We start from the raw sequence: 20662 nt of genomic DNA on the forward strand, positions 1-20662 counted from the left end.
CTGTGACAACTTCAAGTTGTCCACCACATGATTCCAGATCCGCTGCAACCTATCCACCACAGAATCCACCCCAGGACAGTCAGAAGGCTCCACATGACCCGAAGAAAAGCGAGGATGGAAACCAGAGTTGCAGAAAAAAGGCGAAACCAAGGTGGCGGAACTAGCCCGATTATTAAGGGCAAACTCAGCCAACGGCAAGAATGTCACCCAATCGTCCTGATCAGCAGAGACAAAACACCTCAAATAAGCCTCCAAAGTCTGATTGGTTCGCTCCGTCTGTCCATTAGTCTGAGGATGGAAAGCAGACGAAAACGACAAATCAATGCCCATCCTACTACAAAAGGATCGCCAGAACCTGGAAACGAACTGGGATCCTCTGTCTGACACAATATTCTCAGGGATGCCGTGCAAACGAACCACGTTCTGGAAAAACACAGGAACCAGATCGGAAGAGGAAGGCAGCTTAGGCAAAGGAACCAAATGGACCATCTTGGAGAAGCGATCACATATCACCCAGATAACGGACATGCCCTGAGATAGCGGAAGATCAGAAATGAAATCCATGGAGATATGTGTCCAAGGTCTCTTCGGGACAGGCAAGGGCAAGAGCAAACCACTGGCACGAGAACAGCAAGGCTTAGCTCGAGCACAAGTCCCACAGGACTGCACAAATGACCGCACATCCCTTGACAAAGAAGGCCACCAAAAGGACCTGGCCACCAGATCTCTGGTGCCAAAAATTCCCGGGTGACCTGCCAACACCGAGGAATGAACCTCGGAAATGACTCTGCTGGTCCACTTATCCGGGACAAACAGTCTGTCAGGTGGACAAGACTCAGGCCTATCCGCCTGAAATCTCTGCAACACACGTCGCAGATCCGGAGAAATAGCTGACAAGATAACTCCATCTTTAAGAATACCAACAGGATCAGCGACTTCAGGAGCATCAGGCACAAAGCTCCTAGAAAGAGCATCGGCCTTCACATTCTTTGAACCTGGTAAATACGAGACAACAAAATCAAAGCGGGAGAAAAACAATGACCAGCGGGCCTGTCTCGGATTAAGGCGTTTAGCAGACTCGAGATACATCAGATTTTTGTGATCAGTCAAGACCACCACACGATGCTTAGCACCCTCGAGCCAATGACGCCACTCCTCAAATGCCCATTTCATGGCCAACAACTCCCGATTGCCCACATCATAATTTCGCTCGGCAGGCGAAAACTTCCTAGAGAAAAAGGCACAAGGTTTCATAACAGAGCAACCAGGGCCTCTCTGCGACAAAACGGCCCCTGCTCCAATCTCTGAAGCATCAACCTCAACCTGAAAGGGAAGTGAGACATCGGGCTGGCACAAAACAGGCGCCGAAGTAAACCGGCGTTTCAACTCCTGGAAAGCCTCCACGGCAGCAGGAGCCCAGTTGGCTACATCGGAGCCCTTCTTGGTCATATCCGTCAAAGGTTTCACAATGCTAGAAAAATTAGCGATAAAACGACGGTAGAAGTTAGCGAAGCCCAAGAACTTCTGAAGACTCTTAACTGACGAGGGCTGAGTCCAATCAAGAATAGCTCGGACCTTGACTGGGTCCATCTCCACAGCAGAAGGGGAAAAAATGAACCCCAAAAAGGGAACCTTCTGTACACCAAAGAGACACTTTGAGCCCTTGACAAACAAAGAATTTTCACGCAAAATTTTAAAGACCAACCTGACCTGCTCCACATGCGAATCCCAATTATCAGAAAAAAACAAAATATCATCCAGATAAACAATCAAAAATTTATCCAGATACTTCCGGAAGATGTCATGCATAAAGGACTGAAAAACTGAAGGCGCATTGGAGAGCCCAAAAGGCATCACCAAGTACTCAAAATGACCTTCGGGCGTATTGAATGCGGTTTTCCATTCATCACCTTGCTTAATGCGCACAAGGTTGTACGCACCACGAAGGTCTATCTTGGTGAACCACTTGGCACCCTTAATCCGGGCAAACAAGTCAGACAACAGCGGCAAAGGATACTGAAATTTGACAGTGATCTTATTTAAAAGCCGATAATCAATACAAGGCCTCAAAGATCCGTCCTTTTTTGCCACAAAAAAGAATCCCGCACCAAGAGGGGAAGAAGACGGACGAATATGTCCTTTCTCCAGAGACTCCTTGATATATGAACGCATAGCGGTATGTTCAGGTACCGACAGATTAAACAGTCTTCCCTTAGGAAACTTACTGCCTGGGATCAAATCTATAGCACAGTCACAGTCCCTATGAGGAGGCAGTGCACTGGACTCAGACTCACTGAAGACATCCTGATAATCAGACAAATACTCAGGAACTTCCGAAGGCGTAGAAGAAGCAATAGACACAGGCAGGGAATCCCCATGAATACCACGACAGCCCCAACTTGAGACTGACATAGCCTTCCAGTCCAGGACTGGATTATGGGTCTGTAACCATGGCAGCCCTAAAACAACCAAATCATGCATTTTATGTAAAACCAGGAAACGTATCACCTCGCGGTGTTCAGGAGTCATGCACATGGTAACCTGTGTCCAATACTGCGGTTTATTTGCTGCCAATGGCGTAGCATCAATACCCCTAAGAGGAATAGGATTCTCTAATGGTTCAAGAGTAAAACCACAGCGCTTAGCAAATGACAGATCCATAAGACTCAGGGCAGCACCTGAATCTACAAACGCCATGACAGGATAAGACGACAGTGAGCAAATCAAAGTTACAGACAGAATAAATTTAGGTTGCAAATTACCAACGGTGACAGGACTAACAACCTTAGCTATACGTTTAGAGCATGCTGAGATAACATGTGTAGAATCACCACAGTAGTAGCACAAGCCATTCCGGCGTCTATGAATTTTCCGCTCATTCCTAGTCAGGATTCTATCACATTGCATTAAATCAGGTGTCTGTTCAGACAACACCATGAGGGAATTTGCGGTTTTTCTATCACATTGCACCGAATTAGGTGTCTGCTCAGACAACACCATGAGGGAATTTGCGGTTTTGCGCTCCCGCAACCGCCGGTCAATTTGAATAGCCAGTGCCATAGTATCATTCAGACCTGTGGGAATGGGAAAACCCACCATAACATTCTTAATGGCTTCAGAAAGGCCATTTCTAAAATTAGCGGCCAGTGCACACTCGTTCCAATGTGTCAGCACGGACCATTTCCGAAATTTTTGGCAATACACTTCAGCCTCGTCCTGCCCCTGAGACATAGCCAGCAAGGCCTTTTCTGCCTGAATCTCAAGATTGGGTTCCTCATAAAGTAAACCGAGCGCCAGGAAAAACGCATCAATATCAGCCAATGCCGGATCTCCTGGCGCCAGCGAAAAAGCCCAATCCTGAGGGTCGCCCCGTAAGAACGAAATAACAATTTTTACTTGCTGAGCAGAGTCTCCAGATGAACAGGGTCTCAGGGACAAAAACAATTTACAATTATTCACGAAATTCCTAAACTTAAACCTGTCTCCGGAAAACAGTTCAGGAATCGGTATTTTAGGTTCTGACCTAGGATTTCTGATAACATAGTCTTGTATGCCCTGCACACGAGTAGCCAGCTGGTCCACACTTGTAATCAAGGTCTGGACATTCATGTCTGCAGCAAGCATAGCCACTCTGAGGTAAAGGGGAAGAAGAAAAAAAAAACTCAGAATCTTCTTTCTTATAATCCCTCTTCTGCAATGCATTAAACATTTAATACTGGCCTGGCAAACTGTTATGACCCCAATGGCGAGGGTCTCAGAGGAACGTGGAAGTCTGCAGAATACAAAAATCCAGCTCATAGGGCAGTGGTAACTGGGTTGACCATATATCTACTCCTAACGCCAACACTAGAAGTAGCCGGGGATAATTCCTACGTTGATTCTAGATGACACGCTCCAGCCGGAGAATCTAGCTACCCCTAGTAGAGGAAAACAAAAGACCTTTCTTGCCTCCAGAGAAGGGGACCCCAAAGCTGGATAGAAGCCCCCCACAAATAATAACGGTGAGGTAAGAGGAAATGACAAACACATAAATGAACCAGGTTTAGCACAGAGAGGCCCGCTTACTGATAGCAGAATAAAGAAAGGTAACTTATATGGTCAACAAAAACCCTATCAAAATCCACACTGGAAATTCAAGAACCCCCGAACCGTCTAACGGTCCGGGGGGAGAACACCAGCCCCCTAGAGCTTCCAGCAAAGGTCAGGATATAGATATGGAACAAGCTGGACAAAAATACAAAACCAAAACAAATAGCAAAAAGCAAAAGGCAGACTTAGCTGATATAACTGGAACCAGGATCAGTAGACAAGAGCACAGCAGACTAGCTCTGATAACTACGTTGCCAGGCATTGAACTGAAGGTCCAGGGAGCTTATATAGCAACACCCCTAACTAACAACCCAGGTGCGGATAAAAGGAATGACAGAAAAACCAGAGTCAAAAAACTAGAACCACTAGAGGGAGCAAAAAGCGAATTCACAACAGGTTCCCTCCGGTGGTGGTAGGTGGTAATGCAGTTGTCCCTGGGTTTCAGTCCTGGTCAGGTGTTTCTGCTGATTGCAGTTCTGACTGGGGTATTTAGGTTTGCAGGATTCAGTAGTCCTTGCCAGTTGTCAATTGTTGTTGGGAGGTGTTGGACCTCTGCCTGGTTCCTCCTGCTTTTCTGCCAAATCAGCAAAGATAAGTGTCTGGTTTTGTTTCTGTGGCTCACATGCTGTGTGCTTCATGATTCAGTGCTATTCTTTTGTGTTTTCTTGTCCAGCTTAGATTGTGTCAGTATTGTCTCAGTCTTGTTGGATTCTCTGGAGTGGCAGATATACATTCCATGTCTTTAGTTAGATTGTGGAACTTTTTGTATTATCTGCTGTGGATATTTTTTGAAGGGTTTTAATACTGACCGCCTAGTATTCTGTCCTATCCTTTCCTATTTAGCTAGAGTGGCCTCTTTTGCTAAATCTTGTTTTCTGCCTGTGTGTGTCTTTTCTTTTCCTACTCACAGTCAATATTCGTGGGGGCTGCCTATCCTTTGGGGTTCTGTTCTGAGACAAGGTAGTATTCCTATTTCCATCTATAGGGGTATTTAGTCCTCCGGCTGTGTCGAGGTGTCTAGGGTTTGTTAGGCACACCCCACGGCTACTTCTAGCTGTGGTGTTAGTTCAGGATCTGCGGTCAGTATAGTTTCCACCTACTCCAGAGAAAGTTTCATGCAGCTCCAAGGTCACCGGATCATAACAATACCCCCATAATCTGCTCCTGCTGTCACTGTTATTAGCGGCAGCAGGTGTTGGTTGATGGGAGTAATAGTCCAAAAAGCACCCACCTGCTGTCATTGTTCTGACTTGTATATAACCCTCATCATTCTCCTCTGCTGATGCTGATCGCAGGCATAGCAGGAGAGAATGTGTAGAGCCATCTTCAGCACCTGGCGCCGGGGAACAGCACTTACTGTAGTGCTTCTTCCCTAGCACTGATGCGTGTCACATGGAAGACATCCATGTGGTTTCTTCGTGTGCATGAGTGCAGGACGTTTTGCCACCCGTGCTGATGGTAAAAAATGGACATATCTAGGTGTGGGGCACACAGACACATGGTCCATGGAAACATACTGACATCTGCACAGACCCATTCATTTGAAGAATTCTAGGTGTGTCATTGTCTCCGGTATGTGTGAAAACTGTCACCACACGTACCGGATGTGTGAAAGAGGCCTAAAGCTGAGGAGGGAGAGAAGAGCAATTCTCCCACTCATCTGCAGGGATGGATATTAATTGGTGGAGGGAACTGTTGCAGAGCTGCCTCCACCAATCATATATCTGTCTCTCCACACTATTTAATGTTGCAACTACGGTACTCACAAGTCCAATATCCTTTTAGGAAAGGTGAGCATACAACTGTAATAGGGTGCAGGATTGAGTATGTCATAACGGAACAGACAGGCCAACTGTTGAGGGGAATTTATTAACAGGAGTAAAATTCTCCTCACAGGGAGAAAACAGGGGGTTAATAGAGATAAAGCAAACAGTAAACAGTTAAGCGGAATCAAAATGGTTAACGAGTGTTCTTGTAACTTATCAGTACTGGGAGGTCCTGACTGGAGGGTCCACATTCCAACGTGGGTACAGTCACCAGCAGCACTTGAGATCCTGAAATCTCTCCTCTGTCTCCTGGAAACTGGAGACTACGGGGTTAAGTCTTTGCAGTCTTTTCTCCCAGTGAAGCTGGAAGCAGGAAGTAACACAGCCACTCTGCTGCACAGTCTCTGTATATTAGCCTGGCAGTCTTTCTGCAGTAGCAATGCTACACACACACTGAGTAGTTTACTTGACACACTCAGGGGTCCTGGCTTGTCACTGCGGTCACCGGGGCTGCGTGCTAAGGTCACTGTCAGGGAATATGTCTTCTCTGATTATGGAGGCTTCCAAGTCACACTCTCACATCCAGCCTTCACTACGGCTGGTATCTTAGCCTTAGTGCCCTCACGGGGAGCACTCTCTCGGGGAGCGCGGCTTTGCAGCCTGCTTTCTCTCTGGCACGCTGTCCCCTCTGTCTCATGCACTCTGCTCTCCCACTCTTTTCTTACCACACCCCTCTCTCTTCCTCTCTGCCCCAAGCAGTCACATGGTCCCCTCTGTCCAGGGCAGAAAGTCCTTCCCCCAACAACCCAGCTGTCCGACTAAGTGGTTCCGGGTAAGGAGCAGGGAAAGCAACCTCCTTACACAACCTCCATCATCCCTCAGAATATAGTGTATCAATGGGTATATTCTGAAGAATGATGGGGGTTCTAGCAATATTTAGTGTAAATATACACTGTATTGTAGTGTCCAAAGTGTTTATTGCAAATGTAACTACCACCTCCCTCATCTTTCAGAATGCATCCATGTATACAGTAAGTGGGTGTATGCCTGAGGATGACGGGGGTGGTAGTCACAATATATGGCACTGTACTGTAATACATAGATCACCCATAACAGCGTCATCCACAGATAATGTTTTTGCATTTTATTAAAGATTTTTACACACTATTTGGCTCAAAATATATATTTTTTATTTTCCTCTCTTAAATCTAGGTGTGCCTTATAATCAGGTGTATCTTATAAAGTGAAAAATATGGTATATAACAAGGAAACATACCCAAGAAAATGTAATACCCTATGGATGAGCAGTATATTACCAATAAATTTTGAAAAAGTTTTTTGAGGCTTGTATAGCAAAAAAATCTAAAAAGAGCATGTAAAAGTCTTATGGATGAGCAATATATTATACTGATACATTTTTAACAAGGTTTCTGAGGCTTTTCTACCATCAAAATCTTCCAAAGAATATCTTAACAAGAATATGTAAAAGTCTATAGATGAGCAATATAATACCGATACATTTTTGAACAACATTTTTTAGGCTTCTATAGCAATGACTAATACTCAAGAAGATGAAATAACCTATAGATGAGCAATATCATACCAAAAAATGTTTAAACAAGTTTTTGAAGGGAAAACTTCAAGGTATGGCTGGAAAAAGTGGTAACAGTCAATATGGAGTAACCTTCACAATGTCAGGTGTTGTGGGTCCCTGGCTGGTGGTCTATACTGGGTAAATATGTTCCCTTTACTTGCTTTTTTCTAATGCTGTTATTATATCCTCTGATGCTTCGGCTTACAATGATTCTGAACCCTTAAAAACTTTACCATTTGTTGATATTTATTCCTAGCTGGTACTTTGCACCTTATCTTTATATAAACTAATATTTTATCATATATATGAACTGGCTTTGGGTTCATTGTCATTGATGGCTGTGGTATCATGTGTATTGTTAATGTTTTATATATAAGTCCTTTGAATATGTCATTACTTTGCTGTCATTATGATAATACTGATATTGTGAAGGTTACTCCATATTGACTGTTACCACTTTTTCCAGCCATAACTTGTGGTTTTTCTGTATTTTTTGGTTCCCCTTGGTTATATATGGTATTTACTTGATTGATTTTATTGGCGTTATAATAAAATGTATATATTTTATTACTTTCTCGCTTAGTGCTTTTTCTTTGGTGTATTTATGACTACTTGCCTGGCGTAATAATGATTTAGGTGCGGTTTATAGGTGTAATAAGTTTTTGAAGGGTTATATACCGACAAAATGCACTCCAGACCACAGAATAGTCTATGGGTGAGCAATATAATACAGATAATATTTTGAACAAGTGTTTTGATGGTTATGTATAAAGTAAATGTACTCCAGACCGCAAAATAGTCTATGAATCAGCAATGTATTATGCCAATCAATTTTAACACATTTTCTGAGGGTTATATTTCAAAGAAATGTACCCAAGAACATGTAATACTGAATGGATGGGCAATATTATAATATTATACATTTTTGAATATTCTTTGGTAATCTTCAGATTGCATGATCTCTTGCAAACAGTCAAGCCACCCAGTGCTAAAAGCAGCAAAATAATCCCAAAACATATTTCAACATCCACCATATTTGACTGTAGGTACTGTGTTTTTTTCCTTGTAGGCCTCATTCCCTTTTTTTGTAAACAGCAGAATAATGTGCTTTATCAAAAAGTTCTATTTTGGGCTTATCTGTCCACAAGATGCTTTTCCAGAAGGATTTTGGCTTACTCATGTACAATTTGGCAAACTGCAGTCCAGCTTCTTTATGTAAAGCACATTATATTACAGGGACATTGACGTAATAAAACATTTATTAAAAATTAATAACATATAAAGCAATGTAGAAAACAAAGTGTGACAGGGGACACGGAATGTCAGATGGACCAAATATCTGAGAAAATCTCACTAGGATAATTATTATAAAGTTAAATAATGAAAATAATATCAATAACAACTCCAAAAAAGTGACCACCACTTGATAAAAAATATGTGTTCGGATCCTGGAACACATTAAAGACATTAAGACAGCGGGAAAAAATGGAGCCTACAGATGAGGGGAGTTTAGCTAAATTAAAACCACTAGCGAGACATTTTAGCCAATTCCATCATGGCCAATCTCACTTGTTAAAAGATAGATCGCTTATATCCTAGGAGGGGAGATCACAGCAGAAAATTGGCACAAAAGGAGTGCAAATGGATTACCATGTTGCAGACCATGAAACCATGTGGTCTGAACGAGCAGTGGGGTTTTTCTAGTTTTTTATGGTTCTCAGTGTTTTTATTATTTTTTATTCATTTTTTATTTAGAGGCTTTCTCTTTTGTGTTGCATGGTCCATCTTAGTGGATTGTGGCGTGCAGCATTGGGGATATCGCTATCCTCCATGTGCAACATTACAACTTTTCATGCTCGTGATATTTGTGAATGAGTGTGAATGTATCTCTAGGGTGTTTGTTTTGCTATTAGTGTGGTAGGTTTTTGTGTGCAAAGATTATGTACTTGCAGGTGTATATTTTACACTAACATTTGCATAGTACTTTTTATATTAAATAAATACAACATAATAAATATTACTTTTTTAATTTATTTTATTTTTTTTCATTTTTTATTTACAATAAATTTTTGGCATTTTTATAATATTTTCTTTTCACACAAATATCGTTATTGTCTTTATATTTATTTTTTATTTATTTTTTTATCTATTTCTATGTGCATTTATATTATTCTGTATTTTTACACAAGCTTCTCCACACATTGCCCACATTTCCGAATATTTTTTAGGAGATATTTTTGACACATTATTTATCATCTTCATTCTTCTATATACATTTATTACTTATATTTACACTTGATATCAACATCCGTTTATATATCTTGGTTATGTCGCTAATTGCCTTACACTCACGCACATTTACATATTCACTTTTCAATTTTTTTTATTATTTTACTCTTGCATTTTTCTTCATATTGCTATTTTCTTTATCCATCATTGTTATTGGTCACGTGCTTCCACCCTCCCGGACCGCGGTGTTTGGCGGCCGCATGTGTAAGTAGCAGCTTTATGTAATATGGTGCCGCTGATTGATATTTGGATCAGCTGCTTTTACCCTATTTATTCACCATGGACATCCTACACATCACTCCCTGATGAAGCGGAAGCGAAACACGCGTTGAGGTGATGTGCAGGGGACAGCAGAGTGTCAGATTAATTGGTATGTGACCTTCAATACATTATGCTTATTCCAGCAACTCCTTATTTATTACACTGCCTCACTTTATTTATTTATTTATTTATGATTGATTTCATTTTTTTATATTAATTTTACTTCATGAATTCTAATCATGATTGTGGTAGCATGTATTTTATTACAATAGTCACCTTATAGTGTTTTTGATTTTTTATATATTGTGACATTATATTTTTTATCATGTGGTGGTCACTTTTTTGGAGTTGTTATTGATAATATTTTCATTATTTAACCTTATAATAATTATCCTAGTGAGATTTTCTCAGACATTTGGTACGACTGACATTCTGTGTCCCCTGTCACACTTTGTTTTCTACAGTGCCTTATACGTTACTAATGTTTAATAAAGGTTTTATTACATCAATTTCCCTTAATATCATGTGTTTTAAATGGTTTGTGTATAATCATGTATTATGAATTTTTAATTCTTAATAAAACAAAATATTTTTCATAAAAATATTTTTTCATTGAATACTTTTTTGGGTGATATATGTTGCTTGGTATTCTTTGTTTTTTTTATGGTCAATATTTATGGTATTTCTTTTCTATATAGGTTTTCAGCTTTTTTATGTCTCTGTATCAGCAGTAGGGCCCTTCTCGGTTGCCTGCCATAGTGTTTCCTTTCATTCAAATTTTGATGGATAGTTCACACTGAAACTGATGCACACTGAGTCTACAGGCCTGCTTGAATTTCTTTGGAACTTGATTGGAACTGTTTATCCATCATCTGGACTATCCTGCATTGCAACCTTTCATAATTTTTTTCCTGCCGTCTTTGTCCAGAGAGATTAGCTACAGTGCCATGAGTTGTAAACTTTTTGATTATGTTGTGTTGATATTGTTCTCAAGTCCTCAGACAGTTCTCTTCTTCTATTTCTGTTCTCCATGCTTAATGTGCCACACACAGATTAAACAATGTCCTGGAAAGGGCTTTATCTTCAGTAAGTCCAAAATAAGGAAATTTCTAAGTGACTCTAAACTAAGTGTCCATCTTTTCTTTTAGCGATCCAAACATGGTCCTCTATACACCTATGAAAATATTGTATTACAAACCAGAAGTTTGCAGCTAGAATAGTCATTTACCACATTAACAATGTATAGAGTGTATTTCTGAATCATTTAATGTTAGCTTCATTGGAAAAAACGGTGCTTTTCTTTCAAAAATAAGGAAATTTCTAAGTGACCCTAAACTAAGTGTCCAACTTTTCTTCATATTTTTAGTGATCCAGACATGTTCCCAAAGGTCTTCAGCTTTTGATAGCACAAAAAAGTCCACTTTAAAGTAGGCTAATGTTTCTTGTTTCAGGATATTCACAGGAGCACCTGCAAAACAGGTCTGCTCCCTTCCCCTTGCAAACCAGGCCCCGAATAGCCTTCATTTCTAAGAACAAGAATAGACTGTCTAGTTTCACATGAAAGTTCTTTTTTTCTGGCCATTTAGAGAGTTTAATGGATTCAACAAATGTAATGCTCCAGATTCTCAACTAGCTCAAAGGAAGGTCAGTTTTATAGGTTCTCTAATCAGCCAAACTGTTTTCAGCTGTGCCAACATACTTGCACAAGGGTATTCTAACCATCCATTAGCCTTTTTACACAGTTAGCAAACACAAAGTACCACAAGAACATTTGAGTGATGGTTATTGGAAATGGGCCTCTATACACCTATGAAGATATTGTATTACAAACCAGAAGTTTGCAGCTAGAATAGTCATTTTCCACATTAACAGTGGATTTAATCCACAAATTATCATTTACAAATGTGTCTGAGAAGGTTGCGTTGGCGGCCCATGGATTTTCAGCATGCATTTGCTTTATGCCATCAGGTGAGCAGCTCATTGTTAAAAACTACAATTAATCCGAAGGATAAGACCCTATTCGCGCTTTTTTATCTCCTTAATTTACCATCCTTTTAAAGAACAGTTCTGTAGCCCAGCAAAGAAGTGTCTGCTCTGCTGGAGGCTCTGGGCTGTTGGTGGAGTCTGCACTGTCCAAAGTAAGCAGCAGTGACCCAGAATGGAGCAGTGAGTGCAGCAGCGCTGACTCTGTTTTATCTTCTCCCCTTCACAGCGCACACACATGCTTTACACATATATGCAGGAGCAGTCACTCCCAGGCACAGGAGAGGAACTAGGAAAGGTAGGGCTGCAATGTCAAGCTGCTCTAGAAGACGCAGAGGGAATCACACCAGCAACACCCTCTGATGATGATTTGTTTGAGGGTGATAATAGAAGCTGTTGGGTGGCACTGGTGTCATTAACGACTGTATAGGGAGAAGTGTAGAGTATTTTGTAATAAAGCAAATTGCAAAATTGCTTAGTGTGTACAAATCATTATCATTGTCATTATTCATTTTTATAGCACCATTTATTTCATGGCGCTTTACATGTGAAAAGGGGGCAAATGTAGACAAATACAATTAAACATGAGCAAAAAAAAAAAACAAGGCATACAGGTACATAAGGTGGGAGGACCCTGCTCACAGTCTGCAGGGGATGGGTGAGGATACACTAGGAGAGGTTAGAGCTGGTTGTGCGGTGGTTCAGTAGGTTGAGGATCACTGCAGGCTGTAGGCGTGTCGGAAGAGGTGAGTATTCAGGTTCTTTTTGAAGGTTTCTATGGTAGGCGAGAGTCTGATATGTTGTGGTAGAGAGTTTCGGAGTATGGGGGAAGCACGGGAGAAGTCTTGGATGCGGTTGTGGGAAGAAGAGATGAGAGAGGATTAGAGGAGGAGATCTTGAGAGGATCTGAGGTTGCGTGTAGGTAAATGCCAGGAGACCATGTCACAGATGTATGGAGGAGAACATTATACTTATCAGACCACCTCTTTAAGGCTATGTTCACATTAGACTAGCGCTAACTTCTTAATCATCTTAGTAAATACCCAAAATAGATTTCTGTTGTACCTCATGATTTGCCCATTCACTTTTATGAGAAAATTGGAGTATTAGGGATAAATACTTGGACTCAATTAGACATTCTTTCCAATGGTGTACTTCTTTTCTTTAAACTAGGAAACTTTTAGGCATGCAGTTCCCTAGCGTACTAATATAGGCAACTTAATAATAATTCACATTATTAGCTCTGCAGCTCCTCATGGGTATAGTGCTACCCTTGTAGTAAATTGTGTGAAGGATAAACTTTTAAACTTTTAACTGTTTCCCTTCCAAAATGATCAGTGGGTCCTCATAACGGGTATTTGGTTAGGTTCAGATCACATGCAATTGTATGACTATAGCTGTTTTTCCCTAGCATTTTAGCAAATTTCACGTGCTTAGAGCCTCATTGGCATACACAAGGTTATTGAAAGGGTTTTCCAGTTTCATAAAAGCCCTGTCCCCTGGCTGCAATTTGTTTTGGTAAAATGAATGGAGTTCTACTCACCCTCCATGGGTCCACCAATGAGTCTCTGCCGCCACTCCTGGTGTCTGTTATTGTCTGCTGTACTGATATCATGTCTGCAGCGATGCAGTTAGTAAGTGAGCTAAATTGCCCTGCCCGATTTGATGCCATGCACCGCTGAGCTCTGTTATTGGCTCTCATGCCTTTAATGTGATGTCAGTGCTGCCGACAATATATTAATATTTTATTAACTTAAACTGGTGGACAGAAGTTTTTCAGAAAATGACTATAAAGGTTGTGTCAGGAGACTCATAGCTGGTCTGGACATTACAGTCCATACTCAGACAGAGAATTATGGGTGTGTGAAACTGGTCTAAAATTAAGCTTTTCACTAAAGATAATGAAACGGCATATTAGCACCAGTCACACATACAGTATGTGAGTATTATACAGGCTTTGTGGCACACATCAGGTTAATATTGACTTATTGTACACTAAACGTATATACTGTGCATAAAGGCAAAACATGATATGACCCTACTCTTAAACATATTAATATAATGTTTCCCTGTCAGCATTCAATTACTGTAATATGAGGTATGAAAAGTGACGGTGAAACCAATTAATTATGAACTAGTGAGTGCCATTATATTAGTTTGGGGCGCTCTTGGAGATTAATAACCTGAGGTGATTTTGTAAGCCAGTGACTGATGTCCATTGCGCTGAGCATTTCGCAATGGCTTTTCAGCAAAGAACTGGTTAATATTCACTCATCTTGCTCTTACAATTACTGGCACTCCAGCTACTGAAAAATAAGGCCGAATAGACTGAAAACAGGCCGTACATAAAGGAGAGTGCATTATTTCTGTAAATTGCTGTAATTTCCTGCAAACACAGCTAGGCCCCGTAACTTCAAAGAAAGAAACAAAACGGCAAGCAACAAGATGGCACTAAACAGCTGCGACATAATGAAGGCGAAACAGCTCCTAACACTTCCTAATTGCCAAGCAGATCAAACATCGAAGGCACAGCTGAAATGGATACCTTGCATTGTGATGGGACACCACAGGTGAAGAGACAAGAAAAAAAAGACATACAGAAAACAGATGTGTTACATTTTTGGAGACATACTATATGTCTCATAATCTGAGAGCCTTTAAAAGCTTTAAATGCATATAAGTATATATTGTCATAAAATCTACAGTAATAAGTGGTAGTATATATCTTTCCCCCACATAACTAGCATATATATATATATATATATATATATATATATATATATATATATATATATATATATACAGTATATATATATATATATATATATATATATATATATATATATATATATATATACTAGCTATTGAACCCGTTCTACGCCCGGGTGGCGAGCATTTATATTGGTATATGGCCTCCATCCTGGTATGTGCTGCTCTCATCTTGCTCTCCCTGTTGTGAATTCCGTTCTCGGGCTCCCTCCTGTGGTCATGAGTGGTACTGTGTGAGTTTGTTCTTGGGCTCCCTCTGGTGGCCTTTAGCGATATGGCTGGTCTTGGCTGGCTCAGCTGTTTCATCTCCTGCTAGGCTGGGCCTATTTAACTCACCTGGACCTTTAGATGTCGCCTGCTGTCGGTGTATTCAGTCCTGATTCCGTGCTCTCCTGAATATTCCTTGTGACCAGTCTCCTGCTATGAGAAGCTAAGTTTGCTTGTTCAGTTTCTCATTATTTCCTTGAAAACGTTTCTCATTATATAATGAGTTCAGCCCAGCTTGCTTATATGTGATTTTTTGATTGCTGGTCAGTTCTGGGGTGCAGAGTGCGCCCCTCACATCGTGAGTCGGTGTGGGGGTTCTTGTATTCTCTGCGTGGTTTACTTTTATAGTTTTTGTACTGACCGCACAGACACCTATCTATTTTCTGCCTATCTAGTATTAGCGGGCCTCATTTGCTAAATCTGTTTCATCTCTACGTTTGTGTTTTCCCCTTGACTCACCATTATTATTTGTGGGGGGCTATCTAAAACTTTGGGGTACATTTCTCTGAGGCAAGTGAGGTCTTTGCTTTCTCTCTAGGTGCAGTCAGTTTCTGAGGCTGTGACGAGACGTCTAGGTTTTCAGGTAACGTTCCACAGCTGCCTTTAGTGTGTTTGGATAGGATCAGGATTGCGGTCAGTATAGCTTCCACATCCCCAGAACTTGTCCTATATACTCAGGGTATATTTGTCAGGTCAGTTTGAGATCCTACCACCAGGATCATAACATCTCCCATCCTGTCATGTGCTGCTCCATCCTGCATCCCCATCCTGTCATGTGCTGCTCCATCCTGCATCCCCATCCTGTCATGTGCTCCCATCCTGCGCCCCCATCCTGTCATGTGTTGCTCCATCCTGCATCCCCATCCTGTCATGTGCTCCCATCCTGCGCCCCCATCCTGTCATATGCTGCTCCATCCTACACCCCCATCCTGTCATGTGTGTGCCCCATTCTGTCATGTGCTGCTCCCATCCTGTGCCCCGCTTCTGTCATGTGATGCTCCCATCCTGTGCCCCCATTCTGTCATGTGCTGCTCCCATCCTGTGCCCCATCCTGTCATGGGCTCCCATCCTGCACCCCCATCCTGTCATGTGCTGCTCCCATCATGCGCAATCATTCTGTCATGTGCTGCTTGCATCCTGTGCCCCCATTCTGTCATGTTCTGCTCCCATCCTGTGCCCCCATTCTGTTGTAATGTGCTGCACCCATTCTGCCTGTTCCCATTCTGCCATATGTTGCTCCCATCTTTCTCTCTCTGGCTCTACTGCCCAAGTGCGGCTGTGCTGAGTGCGGGCGGCTGTGCTGAGTGCGGGCGGGCTGTGCTGAGTGCGGGTGGCTGTGCTGAGTGCGGGCGGCTGTGCTGAGTGCGGGCGGCTGTGCGTGGCTGTGGTGAGTGCAGGCGGCTGTGCGTGGCGGTGGTGAGTGCGGGCGGCTGTGCTGGGTGCGGGCGGCTGTGCTGAGTGCGGGCGGCTGTGCTGAGTGCGGGCGGCTGTGCTGAGTGCGGGCGGCTGTGCGTGGCGGTGGTGAGTGCGGGCGGCTGTGCGTGGCTTTGGTGAGTGCGGGTGGCTGTGCGTGGCGGTGTTGAGTGCGGGCAGCTGTGCGTGGCAGTGGTGAGTGCGGGCGGCTGTGCTGCGGGCGGCTGTGCTGAGTGCAGGCGGCTGTGCTGGGTGTGGGCGGCTGTGCTGAGTGCGGGCGGCTGTGCTGAGTGCGGGCGGCTGTGCGTGGCGTTGGTGAGTGCGGGCGGCTGTGCGTGGTGGTGGTGAGTGCGGGCAGCTGTGCGTTTCGGTGGTGAGTGCGGGCAGCTGTGCGTGGCGGTGGTGAGTGCGGGCGGCTGTGCTGAGTGCGGGCGGCTGTGTGTGGCGGTGGTGAGTGCGGGCGGCTGTGCATGGCGGTGGTGAGTGTGGGCGGCTGTGCATGGCGATGGTGAGTGTGGGCAGCTGTGCGTGGCTGTGGTGAGTGCGGGCGTCTGTGCTGAGTGCGGGCGGCTGTGCTGAGTGCGGGAGGCTGTGCATGGCTGTGGTGAGTGCGGGCGGCTGTGCGTGGCGGTGGTGAGTGCGGGCGGCTGTGCTGAGTGTGGGCGGCTGTGCTGAGTGCGGGCGGCTGTGCTGAGTGCGGGCGGCTGTGCTGAGTGTGGGCGGCTGTGCGTGGCTGTGGTGAGTGCGGGCGGCTGTGCGTGGCAGTGGTGAGTGCGGGTGGCTGTGCGTGGCGGTGGTGAGTGCGGGCAGCTGTGCTGCGGGCGGCTGTGCTGAGTGCGGGCGGCTGTGCTGAGTGCGGGCGGCTGTGCTGAGTGCGGGCGGCTGTGCTGAGTGCGGGCAGCTGTGCGTGGCGGTGGTGAGTGCGGGTGGCTGTGCGTGGCGGTGGTGAGTGAGGGCGGCTGTGCGTGGTGGTGGTGAGTGCGGGCAGCTGTGCATGGCTGTGGTGAGTGCGGGCGGCTGTGGTGAGTGCGGGCGGCTGTGCTGAGTGCGGGCGGCTGTGCGTGGCGGTGGTGAGTGCGGGCGGCTGTGCGTGGCGGTGGTGAGTGCGGCTGTGCGTGGCAATGGTGAGTGTGGGCAGCTGTGCGTGGTGGTGGTGAGTGCGAGCGGCTGTGCGTGGCGGTGGTGAGTGCGGGCGGCTGTGCGTGGTGGTGCTGAGAGTGCGGGTGGCTGTGCTGGGGGCCTGAGCAGGCGGGGACACCGGCGCGCTGTGGGGGTCAGGTGCCGGAGTCGCCGCTAGCTCAGGCCCCCGGCACTTGCTCTATTTACCTGTCCCCCGTTCCACCGCTCCGTCTTCCGGGTCCTCTGACTGTGACTGTTCAGTCAGAGGGCAGCGCATTAAGCGCGTCATCGCGCCCTCTGAACTGAACGTCACAGGCATCCGCGCTTTCTGGCGCCACTTTCTTGAAGACACGCAGTGTGTCTTCAAGATAATGGCGCCGGAAAGCACGGACTGCGCAGGCACCGATTCCGGGAGCAGGGGGACATTCATGGCCCGGAATCACGTCGGTGGAACGGGACAGGTAAGTATTGCATACTCACCCTCCTTGCTCGTCCCTGCTTCTCCGTTGGAGATCTCGGTGTGCGTTCAGCGCTTACGCATACCGCGATCTCCTGGGAGCGTCACTCTGTGGGGTCCAGACTGCGCCGGCGCTTGTCCTTGCGCAGTCTATTAATGCTTCGGACAGAGTGACGCTCCCAGCGTTATATTATAGATATATATACATAAAGACAAAAAAAGGAAAACAGCACAAAAAAATGAAAAAAAGGTGGTCTTTATTGCCCAAACGGCGTGGCAACATTTCGGATGTAATATCCTTTCTCAAGCAGTGAATACATAGGAAACGCATACATTTCTCATTAGCAAAATCATTTAAAAGAATAATAAAAAATAATCGATAGTGCATCATTGACAAGTGATATTTAAAGTGCATTAGTGCATAATCAGAAAATCCCTTTAGATTTCTTGTTTACACAAACGAGTCATTACACACAATATATAAAAATGCATAAACTCACTAAATAATCAATTAAATCAATTTTCATATCCAGGTGTCCCCTTTCTATGAAACATAATTAAACTGCACTCACAAAAGTATGATTCTTGTGCGCGCCATATCCCGGGCGTTCTTGTGTGCCTACTGCGCATGTCCGTGACGATTATGTCCAGGACCCACAATGCTCACGACCGCAGTGGGGCAGAACACTTTCAGAGTACAGGGCGCCCTCTTAGTTATTCCAGTATAGTATGCTTACTGCGCAAAGCCTCTGACAATTGTGTCTACAACCCACAATACCCAGCAATACAGCTGCGCAGAGCAGTTTTGGAAGACACAGCACCATGTCGGTATTTCATTATTAGTATCTACATGTAGATTAGAACCAAAGTAATAAATGACTTTATAAAAAAGCCCAATTGTTCCTATATGAGGACAATGTAGGATATTTTTAATTAAAAAGCGCAACACAATACTCTCAAGGGACACACTTATATGTGCCGCAGAGATTCAGGGTCAGGACATAAGCCCACTACAGTGTCACTAGGTATAGGAAGACCCTCCCCATTTAAGTGGGGCCTCCCATTCCATTGCACGGACCTAGAGAACACAAGAGGCCGTTGGGCCCCCATGTTATTCCGGTCCATTACATTTGACACCTAAAGACCACAGATCTTTGGCGCATAATCTAAATCCCTTTCAGTGCGTATAAAAACAAATGCACCAAATATTTAGAGTTGCTAATAGAAATGTATTAAATTCTTTATCCCCTCATTGCCATCAAAAGAACATAGTATATTCATTATGGTTCAATATATGTTGTTGGCTACCACACAAAGAAATACAAAAAAACAAAAGAAAATGAGAAAAATAAAAATAAAAAATGAAAAAAATGAAAATAAATTTTTGTTTCATAGGATGGGACACCTGAAAAAAGAAAGAAAAAAGAGAAAAAAAATTACTTACAATCCAAAAGGATTTTCATATAAAAGCAAATAGTATATAATCAGGAGAAAAATATATACACTGCATATTAAATAAGCTGATTTAATTTAAAATCTACATTCAGACCATGTGGTTTAAGAGTATTTAGTCTCACTATCCCTTCAAGTTCCTTCTTTTTAAAAGCCGTATACGATCTCCTCCCCTCCTTTGAATAGGTATCGTATCTATTATACGAAAACGCAGTTGTTTCTCAGTATGTGATTTTTCTGCAAAATGTTTAGAGACTGAAAAGTCCATGCGTTTTTTTCTTATGATATGCCGGTGTTGATTGATTCTTGTCTTAAAATCACAGGTAGTTTCACCGACATACCATAAGGACCAAGGGCATTGTAATAAATATATCACAAACTCTGAGTCACACGTCAGAAAATGTTGTATCTTAAACTCCTAATTCGTTACAGGATGGATAAAACTAGAGCCTTTTAGCATCAGACAACAGTTGATGCAGGATAAACATGGAAAGCAACCCTTTCTATTGTGACCAGTAAATGTTGGTTGACTAGATTTTTTAAAAGATCCAATGTCAGACCAGGGTTGACGCGATGGTATGGTTACGTTTATAGGAAAAAAATGGTGGCTTAGAGAATTCTCCTACTTGTGGTAGACATTTATGTAACATCTCCCAATGTTTTGTTATAATATCAGCAATTTTGCCACTTTCCTCACAATAAGATGTCACAAAAGGGATACTATTAAGTTCCTTTGTTTTTAGTTTTTTATGGAACAAATTTTCTCTCTTCATTTCATCAACTTTATTTTTTTGAGTTTTCAATAAATTTTGTGGATAACCTCTATCTGAGAATTTTTTTAGAACCATTTCCATAGAATTTTTTAATGAACTCTCATCACTCTCAATTCTTTTAATTTGCATGAGTTGACTATATGGAATAAATTCTTTCATTTTCCTAGGGTGTTGGCTGCCAAAGAGCAACAAATCATTTCTATCAGTTGGTTTAGTATACAATTGAGTAGTCAACTTATTAGACTCAATCCTCACATTGACATTTAAAAATTGTATATCTGTATTTGAATATACAAGAGTGAACTTAATTGTATCATCAATCGTATTTAGATACCCATGAAAGTCAAGAAGCAAATCCTTTGTTCCAGTCCAAATGAGGAAGACATCGTCTATGTATCTCCACCACGCGGCCACATAGCTGAAGTGGTGG

Source organism: Ranitomeya variabilis, chromosome 3 (genome assembly GCF_051348905.1).
Source record: "Ranitomeya variabilis isolate aRanVar5 chromosome 3, aRanVar5.hap1, whole genome shotgun sequence".
Taxonomy (NCBI): Eukaryota; Metazoa; Chordata; class Amphibia; order Anura; family Dendrobatidae; genus Ranitomeya; species Ranitomeya variabilis.